The following is a 20,646-nucleotide window of genomic DNA, read 5'->3' on the forward strand; positions in this document are numbered from 1 at the left end:
AAAAAATATTATAGAAGAGTTGTTAATATTTGGGGATTATAATTTTTATTTGGAGATTATAATTTGTTTCCTTGATTATCACTGAATTTGAGAATTTTAAAAACATATCTGTGGCCATTAGGATTTTCTTTCCTGTGAATTGAGGTTCAGTATCTTGGCTTGTTTACTGATTTTGCTATTGTCTTTTTCTCACTGTTTTTGAAAGTTCTTTATATGCATTCTGGAAGTTGCGTTAATCAATTAACTATCATATGTTGCAAATATCTTCCCCAATCTCTCATGGTTATTTTATCTTTGCATTATCGTTATCCCCATTTTACAGGCAAAAGAATGGGCTACAGGAAACTTGAGAAATGAAGTCTAAGAATTTATGTGGAAGAGTAAAATTGTATGAATAATCAAGAAAATTTTAAAAAGATGAGCAAAGAGGTGGTATGGCTGTGCCGGTTTCTTGCAACTGCAGGACTGAGGTCTCCATATTTTTGTTGCCGATCACAGCCAGGGGCTAAACTCAACTTCTAGAGGAAACCCACATTCCTTGACACGTGGCCCCATCCATATTCAAAGACAGTAATGGAGACTCTCTCTTGCATCAAATCCTCCTCACTTCAAATCCCTTCCTCTCAGGAAGAGCTCAGCCCCTTTTAAAAGTTCAGCTGATTATGTTAGGTCCATACAGAACAATCTCCCAATTTTAAGATTAATTGATTTGAGACCTTAATTAGATTGGCAAGTCACTTCAGTAGCACCCAGATTAGTGTTTGATTAAATGACAGGGAGAAGATGTGTGATCGCCAGAGGGCAGGAATCTTGGAGGTCACCTTAGATTTCTGCCTAATACGGAAGATTCTTTCTTTCCTGCCTTTCAATATGATTCCTTTCAAATCTGTGGTTCTCAGCCAGGGAAAATTTTGCCCCCATGGGATATTTGGCAACGTCTGGAAACATTTTAAGTTGTCAGAACTAAGCAAGAGGGTGCCATTGGTGTCTAGTAGGGTAGATGCCACGACGCACTGGACAGCCTCCCACAACAGAGTACCTTACCTAAAACATCAGGAGGGCTGAGGTTGAGAAATCTTGTTTTCTGTTTACACGGCTTTGCTATAGCCCTTTGGTTAGGATTTACCTGATCCATCTTCTCCCAAACCTTTATTTTCTACCTTCTCTATTGTTTACTTTTAAACTGGTCTCTTGAAAAAAGCATATATCTGGATTTTATTTTATCTAATCTGCGTCTCTGTCTTTTCATCATGAGTTTGCTGCTTGTGTGAATTATTACTTATCTATTTGTTTTCCTCCCACAATCTTGGCTTTTTGCCCCTTTGTTCTTGCTTTTGCTTGCATTATAAGCTCTGCTTGTTTTCTTTTTCTTCTCTCCTCCTTTGAAAGTTAAGTATTCCAAGTTTATACTTTTACTGATAAATTTTTACTTAAATTAATATTTTTCTAAACAAGTTAGAACATATCAGTACCTTTATTTTCCTCCTGAAAAAGATAAAATTCCTAACATTTTAAACTTCCCTTTAAATTATCATCCTTCTTAAAGTTCCAGTTATCTATTCTTTCTTGTTTTCTAATGAAAGTTATTAGCTATAATAAAATACTATAACAATTGTTTTAGCCTAATTATTATTCCTTATTATTTATAAATATTAGTAGTAATAGTATGCTTACTATGTTCACAGTCATTTCTGCTTTAGATTTACCACCTTGCTTTATTGATGTCTGTGGCTCATGTACTTTCTCTTGCATCCCACATTTTCTTCCTAGTATATTTTTACCTCTCGAAAGTAATTCTAAAGTTCTTTCAGCCCTGTGGATAGTAAATGTTATGATCTCTAGAATGTCTGTTAATGCCTCTATTTTAACCTCATCTTAAGTGATAGTTTGGTTTGGTTTTGAATTCTAGGTTTATGACAATTTTTGCTCAAACTTTCAAATGTATTAATTAGATTGTTTTCAGACATAGATGATTGCTGATGATGAGTCTGTTGCTAAATTTATGTCATTCCCTTTGAGACAATCTCTCTTTCCTCTAATGGCTTTTATGATTTTTTTTGTCTTTATCCATGATATTCTATAAATTCCCTACAGTGTTTCTAGGTATAGACTTATTTTTAATTCTACCAAGCATTCAATGTGTCCCTTCAATTTAAATTCCTGTTTTTGTCATATCTGAAAATTTCTCAACTGTTTCTCTTCAAATATTACCTACCCATAATTCTTTCTTTGCTCTACTTTCCAGACTCTTATCAAAAGTAGACTGACTTCTCCCTGTTCCTCCCAATAAATACAGCTGAGAAACCCTGGACATCATGTATAAAATAAATGTTAAGAAGACTGAAAGGTGAAGAGAAGAAGGTAGATTGTTAGGGACCTCAGGAGCTTTGGAGTAACAATGGTGGTAAATTCTATGGGCTTATTTTTACCACATATGTCACAGATTGGGTACCAGAGGAGCCAGCAACCCAGGAACACCAAGGGTGTAAGTGAAAAAGCCCTAAGAAAAGTTGTCTCTTCCTACGCAAATCACCAAGAAAAGAGCAGCCTAACAAAACAGAAGACTTTTAAACAATAACACCCTACTCCAGCCAGACACCACAGAAAAATCTGTGGCCCAACCCCCACCTCTCCCAGCAAATGCCACGTGGGGAGACTAGACTTCCATCTGTGACTGGAATGAGATGTTTCCCTGCCACGTACCCACCAGGGTGATATCAGAGAAGGCTGAGTTAGAGGCCAGGACTTCTAACCCAGGGACAGTAACAAAAAAACTCCTACCTCTGTGATATCAGCGGAGAACATGTAGGAAGCCTAGACTTCCCCCAGCACCTAGTGGTAACAAGGCATGCTCCTTCTCTTCCCTGGAGTGGCATCAGAGGATACCTAAGGGAGAGACAGGATTTTCACCACATTTCAGAGCCAGAGAAGTCTCCCCACCACTGCAGTGTCAATGGAGGCCATGTGGGGAGTCTGAACTCCCATCCCTGCCTACCAGTAATGAGAATCTACTACACCCTGGAGGACCAATGGGGAACCTGGACTCCCACCCCCACCTGGCCATAATAACAAGCAATTTCTTCTCTTCCCAACTTGGGCAATATCAGAGGAGGCCTGCTAAACAGAAGATTTAAATAAAATCAAGAGTCTCAAAACATAGTACCCCAAATTTCCACGGTACAATTGAAAATCACTCATCATACCATGAATGAGGAAAATTTCAAATTGAATGAGAAAAGAGAATCAACAGATGCCAACACTAGGATGTTACAGATATTGGAATTATCTGACAAGGATTTTAAAGTAGTCATCATAAAAATGCTTTGAATGAGCAATTCCAAAGAAGCTTGACACAAATGAAAAAACAGAAAAACTCAGCAGAGAAATAGAAGATGTAAAGAATAACCAAATAGAAATTTTTGAATTGAAATACACAATAACTAAAATGAAAAACTCCATGGATGAGCTCAACATCAGAACAGAGAGGAGAGAGGAACTAACCAGTCAACTTGATGATTGAGCAACAGAAATCACCCAATCTGAACAGAAAGAAATACTCTAAAAAAAAGGAAGAAGAACAGAGCCTCAAGAACTCTACAGAACCTCAGGAACTACTACAAAAGATCTAACATTTGTGCAATCCAAGTCCAAGGGGTGGGGATAAGAAAAGACTGAAAAGGGTATTTGAAAAAATAATGACTGAAACTTTCCCAGATTTAGAAAAGCAAACAACCAAAAATATCCCTCATAAATCTATAGATTCAAGAAGCTAAGAAAACTCAGAATAAACTCAAAGAAATCCATGCCAAGACATAACAATCAAACTTCTGAAAACTAAAGGCAAAGAAAAAAGTATGGAAGCAGTAAGACATAGCACTTTAGCCATAGGAGTAAACAATTTGAATGACAGTGACTTTAGATCTGCCAAATGATCAAGGTCAAAATCAACAGTGATGAGTCATATTAATAGTATGTACCCTTGATTCAATGTAACAAAATGGCACTTCACCTATGTGGGTTTCCTCTTAAAATTCATAACCCCAGTCTAATCATGAGAAAAAAATCAGGCAAATCCTAGTTGGGGAACATTCTACAAAATACCTGACCAGTAATCCTCAAAACAGTTAAGGTCATCAAAAACAAGGAAAGCCTGAGAAACCATCACAGCCAAGAGCAGCCTAAGGAGACATGACAACTAATGTAATGTAGTATCCTGAACGGGATTTTGGAATAGAAAGAGGACATTAGGTAAAAACTAAGGACACACAAATAAAGTGTGGACTTCAATTAATAATAATGTATCAATATCGATTCATTAATTGCAACAAAGGTACCATGCCAATGTAAGATGTTAAAATAGGGGAAATTGGGTATGGGGTATATCAAAACTCTTCTGTATATCTTTGCAATTTTTCTGTAAATCTAAAACTGTTCTAAAAAATAAAGTTTATTTTAAAAATGAGTAAATGATCTAAATACACCAATTTAAAGATAGTTTGGCATAATGGATTAAAAACATGATTCAAGTATATTCTGTCTATGAGAAACTCCCTTCAAATATATAGATATAGGAAAGTTGAAAGCAAAAGGTTGGAAAAAGTACCTAACATCCAAATATTAATCCAAAGAAAGCAGGAGTGGCTATATTAATATCAGAATAAGTAGATTTAGAGCAAAGAAAATTATGAGGGGTAAGGAGACATTCATACAATTATACATACATAGTATACCAATGTTAATTTCCTAGTTTTGATATTATATTAAATGTAATATGTAAGATATAAGCTTTGGGGAAAATTGGGTATATGGGATCTCAGTTTACTGTTTTTTGCAAATTCCTGTGAATCTATAAATATTTTTAAATAAAACATATTTTAAAACTGTCAGATATTTGTTAGGGTTTCTTATTCTATTTTTTAAATTTCTTGACTTTTCTCTCATTGGTTCCGTTTCTCATTTCTCTACATTCTTTTAGGGGAGACTTCGTCTGTTCCAAATTCCAATTAATTAATTCTCTCTTTAGCTATATCTTTTTACCTATCTGTTTAGAATTTTTTTTAACTGGCTACATTATTATCTCCATTTTTAAAATTCTTTTTCATGTCTTCCTAATGGCTTATTCTTGTTTCATAACCTAACTGTTATAATTTATCTCTCTAATTCCCTGGGAGTAAATTTTTCCCTTTGTTGCACACTGTCTCTCATCAATAATGGAATTCCTCATATTCTATGATTGCTTTCTTCCATGTGTAGCCTAGCTGTGGTGGTCCACTCTGAGGTGGTTTTGCAGTTGCTATGTAATCAGGCCCTATGATTTTCTAATTAATGTCTCTGCTCTAATTCCCACATTACATGGCTCAAATTCAATCCCAATTACTGAATGTGGATTTCCATCCATCATAGATTATTATTTATATTTGTGGACCAAGGTGGGCAGCTAACTTTAGGCTTCAAATCAGCCGGAAGATAGATATACTAAAATTCCCTCTTTCAACAGTTAGCCTGTTTTTGGATCCCAACTTTAGACTATGATCCCAATTTCACCTCCCAATGCACACAGGTTGCATTTTCAACCATTATCACCACGTGGTTTTTAAAACCCTACTCCTAAGACTTTCCTGTATAAGTCATTTGACTTCCACTTATTATTATGAATTTCTTAAACTTATCTGATACCCGAAGGTTTCCCTTTCTTGCATTCAGGACCAGCTATGTGTTTTTGAAAAGAAAAATTAACTATTTTACTTAGCATTTCTAAACCCTTGGAATAGAAGAGTATATTTAATATGTTCTTAGTAGCACCAGTTTGTCCCAGAATTCTTCTATATATTACCTTCAACCATGTATTCATGGGTTGATCTGAGGTCTCTTTCCTCTTCTAAGGCAGGAACCATAGCTCATCAAACTTTGTATCCCTCATGACATGTATAATATTTCCTGGCTAAGAGTAAATTCTTGTTGAATAAATGCATTAATTAAAGGATTAGAAGACTGGACAAGCATTTTCTTGCCACACCCTATTTTTGATGAATACCTCTGTTTAGACATAAAGCTCATACAAGATTTATTATCCCTAGATGTCTGAGATTCTGTTAATCAACTTGTCCAGGACCACAGAAGGATAGAGCTGAATAAAAACGACACAACAAAATGTTCACAAAATTATTAATTCTATCCACTCCCAAGTCTATACCATGGTTCAGACTGGCTCCATACTTTCTACCTGACAGTAGTATAGAGAAAATTATCCTTATCCACTAATGACACTGGGACATTAGGTTTCATGGTTAGTTAAGAAGCGGCCTCCAGAAAGAAGAGGCATCTGAAAAAATAAAGGAGACATGGTAAGCAACAAAATGAACTAATTCTGTTTATTTTTAGCGATTGTGAAATATAACTTTAAACAAATATCTGTTAATGTGCCATATTTCCTGTAACCATTTTTTCCCTCTCAAAATATTGATTTTCAGGAATTGTACTAAAAATAAACCCCAGAGTTTGGTTCTAACAGTGTGCTGATAGCCTCATCCTTTTCAGTCATTTCATTACATAAAATAAGACTTAGTTGGCTCAAGATTATTCTGACCCATACAAGGCTGTCATCCCCTGACTCAGGTAACCTTTCTAGCCCCATCTGCCATTGTAAAAGCTACTCTGCTCTCACATCTGACTTCTCAGAATCATCTGCACAAGGCGGGCATGCTTCATGTCTCTGTCCTCAAACACTTCACTCTGAACATAGTCTTCTCCTTGTCTGCCTGACAGGTACCTACCCAACTTTCAAAACTGGTCTCTAAGCCTATCCTTTGTTGCTTTCTTCCTAAGCAAACTTAAATATTCCTTAGAAATCCTCCCATCAGACTTTTATTTAAGCCACTAATTTAACAATTATAATATAAATAATATGGATCTTTTGGAGGCAGCAGACTAGAAATTCTTAAAGGCAGACTTTTTTAGGATGATAATTGACACCTAGTAGATACCCCACAATATTTATAAACAAAATTATTTACAGAAACTTATACACAAAGACATTTTCTCCTTGGGTTCTGACTCTCTAATGAGTAGGTGACCGACCTAAGTTGAGAGGTCAGGATCAGATGCCCTAGGTTTGCCAGGGACCCTCTGCCTCCTTCACTAGAACTCGTGGTAGCCTGATGCCTCCACCTGCTCATTTCTGCCTTAGCTGACCAGTGAGAATTTGGCCCATTACCAGAGCAACCATATCATCTATCACAGCATGAAAGGAGGCATTGTTAATAATTTCACCAGGACAACAGGTATAAACTGGTGCTGTCCTGAGCAGACCAGGATGTATGACCACTCTGCCTATTGACTGCTTAACCCAGTATGTTTTGCCTGATATTTACAGCCCAGTATTTTTCTAACTGAAGGTCATATTCTTTTATAATATTAACCACCACTTACAGAACGCCCAGTATAGACTAGACTCTATAATAAACTACTCTTTTTGACAGACGAGGAAATTAAGGCTATAGACTACGTGATTTGGCCAAGACCACCCAGCTCGGAATTGGTAGATATAAGATTTGAACATGAGTCTGTCTGGCCTCAAGACATCTTTCCTTTTAGCCATGCAGTCCTTATTTTATACCACACCAAAAGGTCATATAAATTCCATTGCTGTAGGCCATTTTTACAATATAAAATCTCCCTTAACATAAGGGAGGCCTTTGCTAGGACTTGGAAACATTTTGGAGGATTGAAAATTTTCTTTGTTATGATAAGACTTAACTTGAACAGCTTAGATTTTTTTTTCTCACTGTACCATTTTCTAGGGGCTCCACACCTGCCCTTTTCTTCCTCTCTCTGTCATCTTGACCCCTTTTATCCTTCCTTATTCACTTTTTCCCTCCTCACTATTAAAAGTCCTCTGCAGGACTGAGATTCCATGAATCTCTTATTCAGAGAAACAAGCTTAGGTGTTGATTCGGCTCTTCGGTATGTTAATACATGGAGCTCACAGCAATTTGACACTCCGCACCTGATGAACTAGAGGCTGGGTGAATTGTAGTTGTTACGTTTTTTAGGTTGTTATAAGGTTTAACGCTTACAGACAAGGGTTCAGCTCCAGGGATAAGATGGGTTTTTCCAAGAGTTAGAGAATCCCTGGGCTTGGTTTAGATTAATCCCCCCTGTTAGCAGCACTTATTACTCTTACAGGCAGGGCAGACTTCCTGCCAGAGCTTCCCATCAAGAGGGAAAAGCTCAGGGGCCTGACTCAGTGGCTACAAATTCCAGGTGTGATGTGGGAGAATGTCTGAGATAAGAGACAATGAAAGTGGTAGGGACTGTGAAAAATCTATTGTACAGGAGGTGAAAGGGGAGAGATTAACTCAGTAAGTTGTCAGCTCATTTTCTTACTGTGCTATCATGAGCTTTAACTAAAAAAAAAAAAAAAAAAAAAAAAAAATCTCTTTGATCTCCTGTATTGGAGATGTATTTCAAGGCCTGTATCTGTCACTGAAATCTACAAAGTGTGCTTCAGCTATAAATCTCTATCCTTGAATGTACACATGCAATTATCTTAGAGAGATCTGGCTTCCATAAAAATGACAATTGTCATTCCTAGTCTTGCTTTCCTTCATATAAATATAATGTTTATGCTTAAAAAATAACCTTCAATTGATAAGTAACAGAGAAATTTATGCCATTATCATATTAAATGTCGTATCCCTTAATGTCTTTTAGTAGTCAGGGAAAAACAATCCTTTTACTTAAAGTTGATTTCTTCCAGTAGAGAAGCGCTGAAAAATCACCAGTAAAATTACTTTACAAATTAAGTTTTGAGAGATTCCATGGTTAGAAACATTCTGGATTTGCATGTATCCTGACTGTGGTGGTGTTTCTGATTGTGAGTGTAATAGTGGTTTGAGAATATGAGCTGCTTCCTTCAAGCTGCCATGCTATTGTCCAAAAATTGTATAATTTTGCCTTTGCCAGACTTGGTTTTCCAAACCACTCCAAGTTCTTACTGTTTAATGACTGTGCTCTGCATTTGAGAACTGGTGTTGCTTTTCAAATGTAAGAACCTAAACTAAAAATAAGCTTTTTTTAAGAAAAAGTAAAAAGTAAGTCAATATGGTAGGATCAAAGAGTCATGACAATAAATCAGCCCATGAATCTGTGGGGTAGGGACTGTGCCTAGCACACTTAGTGGTACATTGTTGGTGTTAAGCAAAGATTTGTTAAAATGATTAATAACATTTATTATTAAAATAATAATGATAACATATATTGACTGATTATACGACATATGACCTTGTTCTTATTGTACATACATCATCTTTTTTTTTTCTCATTAAAACTCTATGAGATCAATATTACAAGTGAGAAACCTGGAGCGGAGAGAAGTTTAGGAACCAGCCCAGGATCTCAGATGAGGCAGGTGACGGAGCATACGTGCAAACAGCTAGGGCCCGAATCCGAAGCCCACGCTCTCAGTCACTACGTTATGCTGAATGAACATTTTGATGTTTCTATGTTAACTAATTCCCAGCCTTATACCTTTTGTTCCAGTGTTGATGGTAATAATAATAAGTGGTGGTTGTTGCTGTTTTGAAGTTTTTATTCTGTGTCAAACGCAGTATGATGTACTTGTCGTGCTTTATCTCACTTCAGTAGTCAGTACGGCCTTAGATTTGGGCAAGAGAGGCTTTGGGGCAGGGTTCTGCCCTTCTGAGCAGCTTGCCTTAACCTCCCCCGTGGGTTACAGCCTGAGGTCTGTGGGGCTGATGGGGATGTGCCCACCCGGAGCCCATGCCTGTTCTCTAGACCATAGTCTGAGTGTCCTGGACTCTGGATTTCTTTGGTCAAATTGTCTAAACCTGAACCTTCCTCTCCCCCAACTTTTGCTATCGCAGGGTGTACCACAAGGCTGGTTTGCAGAGATTGTGAAGAGTGTTTCTAATTGTGGGCTTGGTGCCCACAGAATGCATATGAAGTTCCACTATGGGAGATGAAACTCGGAACGGTAAGAGAAGGTGAGCAGACCATGGCACGGTACTAGGGGCAGGGGGCCAGGAGCTGGCTGATCTCATTCCAGAATTTTCCTTCACAAACTCCAAGAATTCTAGATTTGAGTACATTCTTCTCAATCATTTTCAATATATATTTGACAAAATAGGAAGATAGGATATGTTTTATTTAACGATTGTTTAATTTCATTAATAATGGTTCATCTTAAATATTTAGACACGTGGTCTCCATTTGTACTCTTGCCCTGGGCTGCACTAATATTAAGGACGAGCTTCTCCTTAAGGCCCCTTGATGTTCCCTCAAGGTTACCTGAAGGAATGAGGAGGCTGAGCACGCAGAGTTGGTTTGGGTTTCTCAATCCCAACTTTTGTCAGAATAGTGCTTTTATTTGTTTCTCAAGTCAGATTTTGTTGAAAAAAAAAATAAATTCTGCTGGCTTAAAAATAAATCTTTAGAAATCACAAGCAACTGCGGCATTAAAACTTAAAAGATATTTTAGAAGTGTTCTACTAAAAGTCTCTGATTTTACTAATGAGGAAACCAAGAATCACAGAAGACGAGGGAAGCCCAGAGCCCCTGCCTGGCGCTCTTGCCATCTTGGTTATGGTTATGGCTAGTCTTTGCCAGGTTCCTTGAAGAAGAAGTCTGGAGTGGACGTATAAAAAGTTAAGTTTTCTGTAAGATACCCAGCCTACCTTTTTTAGGTACCTCCTTATACCTGTTTCAGTGACTCACTTATCCAGAATTCTCTACACTTGCACCCATATTTATTGAAATTTGGGCACAGGGAGGCTTAACCATTTAGTAAGAATAAAAATTATATGGTACCACACCCAAGGAAAATGGAATTTTAAGCCTATTCTCTAATTGTACAGTAAAGTATTTCACAGTGAGCAAATAAGGGACGCATTTTGTGTGTACATTGGGTTTAAAGCAGAAGGAGTTTTAGGGTTTCAGATATTATACAATATTCATGCCAATCAGGCTCCCTCTGGAGGTGAAGTGTTAACAATATAGGCTACCTAGGAAGAGTTGGAGTTTCTCACTTCTTTCTATCCCTTCAGGTTTGTGGAAAAAATCCAAGAGTAATAATCCCACCTAACAGTGATCTCAGATTTCCTTCCCCCTACCCAGTAGAATCTCACTGGAAGATTTCTGGAGACCTGAGGAGAACCTGTGCCAGTAGTGGTATCTTCAGCTTTTTGCTTGAGAGATCAGAGTCCATCCTCCCTGACCTGAGCACACATTTACAACCACTACTTTCCTCTTTCCTCCTTCCTCCCCAGCCCAGCCCCCCTTTCTGGACCTGATGCCAACCATTGCGTTTCCCATCCTCCTCTTCTCCCTGTCATAGCTTTCAGCTTTCCTATCCTCCCCTCTGTCACGCTCCACACCAGGTTGCCCTCCATTTTATGCAAGGCTCTGTGGCACTCATTCTCATGCTGTCTTCTCCATCAAACTTTCATCAATCCATGTTCAACAGCTCAGTTCTTATTCCTTCTGAGTGGTGATTCAACCATTATGGGGTGATGTTAGTATTGTCTAAAGCTTCCATCTCTGGGGATACAGAGCCCTTGGTGGATGACTTTTACAATCTGGGCAGGAATCAACTCCATATTTAGCTCCAGGTAGCCTCCTGTGTGGGACCTAAAAGGATAGCAAGAGGAGCAATGTTCACAGAGCATTGTTTCTGGGTCACACAAATCTTACATGTAGAGGAAACCTAGCTACTAGTTTGCTGAGTTCAGGACATTGCCTTCTAATATGTGTGTCAATGTGAGTAGGTAGCCAGAGTCTAATGACATATGTTAGACAAATCTACTGATAATGATGATGCTTATAGATTCTGGGAACTAACAAAAGGGGAAGAAAAGTTTTAAAATCATGATTTTACTATGTAGGAGTAGTAACCATTATAGCAATTAGGATGTGCCATTTGGCTTTTATACCTTACTACTATACCACAATAATTATGTACTTTCTTACGCATATTTTACATCAAGCTTTTTATATGTTTAATTTGATCATATACAAATTTCTCTTTGTTTATGTTCAGTTTTTGGAATTGCTCAAGTGTTATAATTTTTTAATGCAGCATTATTAATTGCCCTCCACTTTCCAAAAAATCATTAAAAAACCCTGAATATATACCCAAAGTGTAGTGGTAATGCAAGATATCCTTGACAAAACCACATATGTGGTTTATATACATATCTTGAAACTCCATGATATTTTGCCTACATGTATTATAAAATATATAATATTAATAATATATGATTTGAAATAATGCATAATTTATTAAATAGAGTATAAACTTGCTCTCTGAATTTGAAGTAAGGTTAAGGATGAGCTAGGGGACCATAAAGACTGCTAAACAATTGAATTTTTCACTGCATTTCAGGTGGAAGAGAACAGGACCCTCCCTTCCTCTTAGAGAGCCACCTGGCTTATTAGAGAGGTTGTAAGTGGCGTGGTTAAGATTGTGGACTCTGGAGCTCTATCGTGAGCGTTCAACACTCTGTTTTGTTATTTATTGAGCAAATTACTCAGCCATTCTGTGCCTTAGAATCCTCAAGCGTAACATGGAGAAAATAACAGAATCTACGTCATAGGGTTGTTATAAGGACTAAACTTCTTTTTACATATTTTGCACAAAACTAGTTTTTCCCTTTCTCAAAATAAGATAGCAGAGCTGGGAACTCAGATAGTAAGAAAGTTGTTTGATAGTTCTTGCAAGGGAATGTCATACCTTATTTCGGATGAGTTATAAACAGAGATCAGCAGAATCCCACCAAAAGACTAAATACCTTTAACTGAAGGCTCCCAGATGCTAGACTCAAAAACGGTCTATTTACCCCAATGGACTCCAAGATGAAGTTCAAAGGTATTGTGAGTATTGTTTTCTATTTGAGCTGAAAGCCAAGGTTGGATTTAACAGAAACTATTAGCAACTGAGATTATATTTATTTGTATCTAAGCATTGTATTTCTTTACTTCACTATGTATATATAATGAGTATTAAATAAGGTTAAATAGCAAAAGTGACACATATATGTATAAATTAAACGCACACACAAATAGAAGTAGGTACGAAAATCGAATGCTCAGTCTGTTTGGGAAACTTTTCCACTTACACAGAAGACCACAGCCTGGGCACCATTATTCACCTGGTGACAGGTACCGGAGTTGTAGATATGGTATCTGAAAGGAAATAAACTGTCTTCCACATGCAAACCTTGCAAACTAAAAACTAGAAGTGATAGCTGTTGTCACTGCTCCAGCAACTTTAACAAAATTCATTCCTTCTACTGAATTAAGTGGGAAGAACACCTGGAATGCTAGAGTCTAAGCCTGCCCTGCCGCTGAGCCTCTCTGTGGGCTTGGGCCAGTTACTGCACCTTCTGAGCCTGTTCCCTCATGAGGAGATTGACTAGAGGATGTATAAGGCGTCTTCCAGATCTGAGATTATATGACTTCGAATTTCATACATGTGAGGAGTTTGAAGGAAGATACAGACAAATCAATTTTGATAGGAAATAGAACTTGTGTGGCTCTGAAAGAAAAGTACTGAAATAAAAACATAAACTCTAGATTGAATTTCCTAGAAATTTGTAATTATTTAATTCTTTCTTAGAAATTTATAATTATTTTAAAATGCTTTGTACTCTTGTCCAGTAATTTCCAGTTTTATACACACTTTTCAGCGCCACTTAGAAAATATATAGAGCTTTACTGACCGTGAAAAATTATCATCTCTCCTATCATGTTTACCACTTGTCTTTTTTTGAATATTGATGTAAAGGGCAAAAACAGCCTTTCTTTTTCATACGTGCATAGCTCAAAAACTACAAGCCCCAAGATATGCCACAAAGGAAAGCAAAATTTAAGGATATGGTTAAACTTTAAACATGGTCTTTGTTGCTTGAGTCCTTCAAATATCTGGGGGTTTATGCTCTTTGAATCCTATTTGTTGGTAACTAGACAAGGTATTGAAATTTAATGGCCAAACATGTTTCAGGACATACTAGTTGAAAAAAAAGATTCCATATTCTTGTATGATTACCATATATTAGACACTGTGCTAAGCACTTTAAAGATATTGATTTATTTAGTACTTTCATGCACTATATGGATTCCTTCCATCTCTGGTGCTTTTGAATTTGACAAGGGAAAAATATCCCCTAATCAGTGATCATATCTAGAGTTTTTTATTTAACAAATATTTAAATGAATTTATTATTTATCAATTGCCAGCCTTTCACAGATATCAACTTAATTAATTTTTATTCTAATAAAATGAGTGAATACTGGGGCCCACCTGGTGGCGCAGTGGTCAAATTCATACATTTCGCTTCAGCAGCCTGGGGTTTGCTGGTTCAGATCCCGGGTGTGGACCTATGCACTGCTGGTCAAGCCGTGCTGTGGCAGGTGTCCCACATAGAAAGTAGAGGAAGATGGGCATGGAGGTTAGCTCAGGGCCAGTCTTCCTCAGCAAAGAAAGGAAGATTGGTGGTGGATATTAGCTCAGGGCTAATCTTCCTCAAAAAAAAGAAGAGAAGGAGACAGAAAATACTACTACTATATGCAATTTTGCAGATGATAAAACTGAACCACAGAAAGGTTAGGACACTTCCCTGACATCATACAGCTAGTAAATGGTTGGAACTGAAGCTCAAGTAGGCTGGCGCCAGTAAGGGATTTAACTAAGTTATTGCACTTGATTTTTTTTTTTTTTTAATTTTCAATACTATCATCTCACTTTACAGTTTTAAAGATTTGAGCTTAAGTGAACTGCCCTGGCTATTGACAGATATTTGCCAGCTCTCAGAGGACCAAGTATGAGATCACACGGGAATAACCAGAAACAATGCCTGGCCCTTGAGAATGTGCTGCATACTGGGCACTGGACAAAGGCCACAGGCAACACAAGTTACAGAGAAACAAATATGTCTATATGACCCTTTTTAGTGCATTTGATTAACATCGCAGATCGTTTTGTGTTGCTCTTCTTAGATAGTTTTGCAGTGACAAGAATTCTAGGAAAGAAGGCATCAAGCGTAGAGTTTACCTTCGAAGTGTGTCCAGGCTAGTTATTAACAGTTCACTTTTCCCAGCATGGCAGCCTTTCCCAAAGGCTTGTGCTTAAGTCTGAGTCCCTGTTGGCTCATACCATAGGGGAGCTCCTTATTTTAGAAAGCTCAGCTAACATGAAGACCATCAGCTCACTGTTGGGTGGGGGGTCCTGAAAGGTGGGTAAACTTGGCAACATCCCAACTATATCAATTGCACACCCCCACTTTTCCTACTCTCTATGTTCCTTACTGCCCACAGGGTGCCTAAGAAAACGATCATGTTATATTAGCTTAGCTTTATGGAAAAACTCAACGAACATATTTTAACACACTGACTATGGGTTCATTAAAAACTGCCTTACAAAGTTGGCCCTGATACCAAGCCATAGGAGGAGGAAGAAACAAATTGTATTGAAAATCAGGAATTTCCAGCTGTTAGACTAAAACACCCCAAGGGCGGTGGAGATGTAATGTCTCAAGAATGGAAAGAAAATGCTGACAACATTGCGTTTCTGACGGCACCCACCGTTAGTAGAGATGCAAGTGATCCTGATGAGCTAAAGCTTCCTTCCCAGGTGGGGGACAGATGCTGTAACCGTAGTAATAGTGGGTGCATAAAGAGACCCCAGCAAGAGAGTAAGTGAAAGGGATGGAACTTTCCTGAAGACATGAATATCAGAGGCGGATGCTGGTAGAGGACACAGTCAATCAGCTTAGCTGGTGATGGCAGGTTCCTGCTGTGATAAAAAATGTGAGGCCAAATATGAGGAAAATCTGATGAAAAGCATATTTTTAAACTGCTGTGCTTGAGACAGCATGCTTTCGTGCTTGGGCTTTCTCCATAGTTTGGTTTCAACCTGAGCTGGCTCTGAGGACCTCTCCCTGCTTGGGAAGGCTGCTCCTCCAAGACACGGCTGATATGTTTGGCGTGGTCGTCTGGAGAAGTTTGCGTTGGCACCCTCCGGACTGAAACTGGACTCTGGATAAACAGAGGTCTGCAGTTCCCAGAGCTGCCAGGCCCTTAAACTCCATCAGCATCAGTATTCATCTCCACCTCGACACCCCCCCACAAAGAAAATGAAAAGAAAATGAAACTGCATTGGAGCTTGCTTCCCTTGAATAAACACCAAACATACTCTAAAAACCAAAGCTCCTCTCCTCTCTGATATGAAACCCAATAATTACACCATGAAAACTCAGACTATAAATTCAGGCTTGGGAAGGTAAAATCGTGGAGAGGGAGAAATCCAGTAAAATGTGTCCACTCTGCGCATGTATAGATCTTTTTCTTTTGAACGCTCCTCAGTACGACATAAAGCTCACTCTACTGCAGTGACAATCATTACACCCCACTGTTTCGATGATGTCTCTCTCCCTCCTACTCAGAATGCTTGACTCAGGAGCATAAGCATTCTGAGTACAAGGGAATTGATGCCCTTCAATGTATCAGAATTTATTTTGTGTGTCTGGGAATGTGTGTTTTCCTCCACATCTGAACTGATGGAATCTTTGAAAATAGATGCTGGGGCTGTGACATCCTCTCTAACAGGGAGCTGGCTTACCAGGAGGCTAAGTGTCTGAGGAGAAGCTATGTTGTTTCAAATCAGGCCCAATTTTTGGTTGTCTGTTTGCTCAAGAGGCTACTGTCTTCCTAAATGAAACAACATCCTTCAGCCCTCCCGAACACTCTGGTGACAGGGACATTTGGAGCTGACAATATGGGAGGACGCTTTTTTGTCCTCACCTCCTTATCCTCACTTTGCCTCATTCTGAAAGTAGCATTGCTTGGCGAACAGAGAGAAGAACCTTGAGTTTCAGTTCATAATTCACCTAATGTTTTCGTATAGAGAAAGGTTTGGAATATTTTGGACCATTAAAAGCACACTTTTTTAAGATAAAATTTTTCTTATGCTTTAAAAAAAAAGAGCTCATCCTGTTTAATGGAATGTTTATATACCAGAGAGGATAAAGCTAATATAGCAGCAAAATAAATCAAGCCTCAGCCCACTTGGCCAAATTCATCCCTTAGAACTGGATCCCTCAGTTTCGTATTTAAAAGGAATTTGTCTCCACTTCAGGATATTTCTTTGTACTTTTGTCCTTTCCTCCCAATCTGTTCTATTAACAATATCTTTCTCTCTTTTTCCAGAAAGATGCGATTAGGTTCTTATCTTGCTTTTTTAATGTGTCTTTCTGCTTCCTTAATTTAGGTCACAGCTACACTTGTGTCAACCAGGGCCTTGTGCTGGCCCATCTTGCCACATCGCTAGGTGCACTTGCTGGATTGCAAGGTCAATGCCTCCCAGCTCGACGTGGGGCATACCCCTTGCACTGAGCCAAATTGGAAACAATTTAAACTTTGCTTGTGGCCTTTTCTTTCTCTCCCATGTTCTATTTCTATGTGTTCTCAAGCCTTCTTTTCCTCAGGCAAAGATAGATGAGAGTCACCACTTTTTATTGTCATGGTGCCACAGGGTGTTTTATTCTGCAGATGACAGTCTTTCACACACCTGTGAACATACAGATAAGCAGGACGGTGCATAAAAAGTCTTTTATTAAAGGCTAAGATACGCCAGAGACACAGCTATGAGGGGCTGTGGGCTACCCAACCCAGGACGGCTGCCTTTACCCTTTCCTCCAACTGCTTATGTAGTAAAGTATTACTTTTATGTTTAATTTTTACAATTGTCTATTAAATTCTATGCTAACATGACACACAACAGAATTTATCCTAAGAACAAATGTAGAACAAAATAATAAGCCCCAGCAGATATAAGCTACATTTCTCAGTTGAATGGTAAAAATAGAGTCCCGACTTTCAGATAGGCAGATATTTATAAATTGATAACAACTAAATCAAGAGCTCTAGTCATGTAAGAGTGGGTCAGTAGTGATGTTAGATGCAATTTTTAAAAATTATGTTGGTCAAATGACAATTTCATATTTGGGTAATGGAAGCGAGGGGAGGGTGGGTTATCATGGAGAATAAGAATGAGGTAGAACAGGAAGTTGAGAGGTAGCAAGGTAGAAAATAAATTATTAGAAAGGCCCACAGACTAGTTAAAAGTTGAGGTTTTGGAGTCTCTGTGTCACAAAGTGGTCACTCAGTAAATACGTCCTGAAAAATCAGATGACTATTTGATGGGGTTAACGTGTATGTAAAATTTCAGACGCAAGCAAAGAACACAGTACAATCAGTTCACTTATAAATTTCAACTGGAGTGAACAGAGCAAAGTAGGAATGAAGACTAACTGCTGTCAATCACACTCGCAAGGGATAGACTTACATCTCAGAAGGCCCATCTGTTCATTTAAAACAGCAGATATATTTGATGAAAAAGACCTCTATTAGCTGTATGGAATTGTCTTCCTCGTAGAAAAGTCTATTTGGGAAGTATTTTCAATGAGGAATGAAGTTGAATTATCTTAAATGTTATTGTCATCCAGTACCAGTCAGGTGACAAATGTTCTCCAGTAGAATCATAGACAAGTGGACCATAACAGCAACTGACTGACCAGAGTCCGAGTGTCCACACCCTCCTGGACAATGCAGGACCAAGATGCACCTACATTTCCAGAATTTAGCAGTTTTGATATGACTTTAGTACAGGTTATGGTTAATTAAATTTGAAGAGTATTTTACATTATTACCCTTTAGTTTCTTCAATAAGGCTTAGGAGTCACCTTGAAATCATTAATGGCCAATTTACAAATAACATAGGGGAATATTTTCTAACAACTTGTTTCCAGAACTCTATTTATACATTTTGGTTTGGTTAAGATGACCCTAAAGGGTACATACAGATTTTTAAACTGAAAATTCAAGAAAACTAATTGTTAAGAATCAAGAGAAGAATTAGAGAAAAATTACAATAAAGTCCTTCTTCCCTTGCATCACAGAGAAATTAGTGGGAAAAAGCACAACCTGCTGGGTTATTCTGAATCTTTCTTTCAACTAATTCCCCTGATGTTTACCTCCTTCCCACTCACCTCTTCTTGAAATTTAAGACCTTACACTTGACGCTTCTTCAGATGGGAATAACTGCTCTTACCCTGTACTTCAAGCTGTGGATTTCCCTTTGTATTTTCCCTGATGAGTCCAACACCATCTGCTTTCTAACTTGCAGGATTTCCTCACTTTTTCCTGGTCTAGTCCTGCTCCCTTTTTGGGTTTACTGGCACTACGTGGTATATATGTGTATATGTACACCCGTCCTGCACTTAGGGGAACAGTGAGAGGGAAGTAGGTAGAGTCATATGCTGTCTGCCGTTTTGAACCAGCCTCTTGTAAGATCGTCTCCTTGGAAAAAGACTTCTACCTCAGTGTTGGGGTAAAAAGTGGTGAGGCGAGTCAGAATACGGTGCTGTGCATTTTCCATTCTGCCCTATTTGCTATCTATTCTTATATGAGACCATTATTCTGATTTTTACATCTTTATTTTATTGTTTCCTATCTGCTAATTCAAGTTCCCCTCATTATTATTTTTTAGTTATTAGTGGTATTTTATTATCTAAATGATCTTAATCATTTGTTTAAATTTTATTAACTCTGGGTGCACATGTAGCTGGTCCTTGACATGTAAAAACAGCAATCAGATAATTTTATCATCTTTTAGGTTATACATATTTTAAGTCAATAAGCTAGATTTATAAGAGGTATAATAATATTCCATAGACTTGGGAAGATGTAGTCATGAGACTTCATTACGAGGAGAAGCATAAGATGTGTTAGAGAGATTTTTCAAACTTAACAAAAGACATATCAAAATTTACAGTGTATAATAAAGATTATAATAAATTTAAAAGTAATTTTGATAAAACTCTCATTTTCAATATTAAAACTTCTTATCCAAGAATCTGACAAATTACTTTATGTATCCAAGGGTTCTTGTGTCTCCTAGTAAAAATTTATATTTCTGTTTTTTTAATGTAAACTCTGCATGTATTTCATTAAGCTTATTTTTAGGTATTTTATATTTTGTTTCCTATTAAAAATTTGATATTTGATTCACCGTAATTTCTAACTGGCTTTTATTGAAATATATAAAATTACTTTTTAGAATATTTATTTTGTAACTAATCCAGTTACTAAACTAGTTTATATTAATTTGAATATGTTTCATTGATTCTTTCAGGTTTTCTAAGAAGGAACTTACAGATAAGAAATTATTTCCCTGTCGTAATATTTACATATCTCATTCCTTTTCCTTGTTTTTCACAGGGGCTCGAATTTCCAGTGGTGATAGTTTTCATTCTTGTCTTGTTCTTTATTCAGTGATAATGCTTTTAGTATTTAACTATTAAGCATGATATTGGCCAGATTTTATTTATTTATTTACTCAATCATTCTCTTTTTGAACACAGCTGAGTATTAAGAATTATAGAAGTACAGAAAGTAAAACAAAGCCCATTGATAAATTCAATACAATCCCAATAAAAATACTTGGTGATATAAATGATTCTGAAATTTATACAGGAACAAGAATCCTTAAAAATAGCTAAAAGACTTTTACAAAAGAAGAACAATGGGCTAGAATTTTCCCTGCCTGATAATAAATATATTTACAAAATGCAA

At 37.5% G+C, this 20,646-nt stretch overlaps 1 long non-coding RNA gene across 2 annotated transcripts in view; it reads right to left on the reverse strand.

Annotated features, from left to right (window-relative positions):
* The window catches only part of LOC139079053 (uncharacterized), a 138,744-nt gene that overhangs the window by 115,266 nt on the left and 2,832 nt on the right, over positions 1-20,646 (reverse strand). Inside the window, exon 2 of one of the 2 annotated variants that reach the window (XR_011532310.1) lies at positions 2,782-2,886. The exons of the other annotated variant lie outside the window; for it this stretch is intronic. This is a non-coding gene — a long non-coding RNA (uncharacterized lncRNA). The remainder of the gene's footprint in view (positions 1-2,781; positions 2,887-20,646) is intronic. 2 annotated transcript variants of the gene reach the window in all.

The sequence above is a fragment of the Equus przewalskii genome, chromosome 24 (genome assembly GCF_037783145.1).
Source record: "Equus przewalskii isolate Varuska chromosome 24, EquPr2, whole genome shotgun sequence".
Taxonomy (NCBI): domain Eukaryota; kingdom Metazoa; phylum Chordata; class Mammalia; order Perissodactyla; family Equidae; genus Equus; species Equus przewalskii.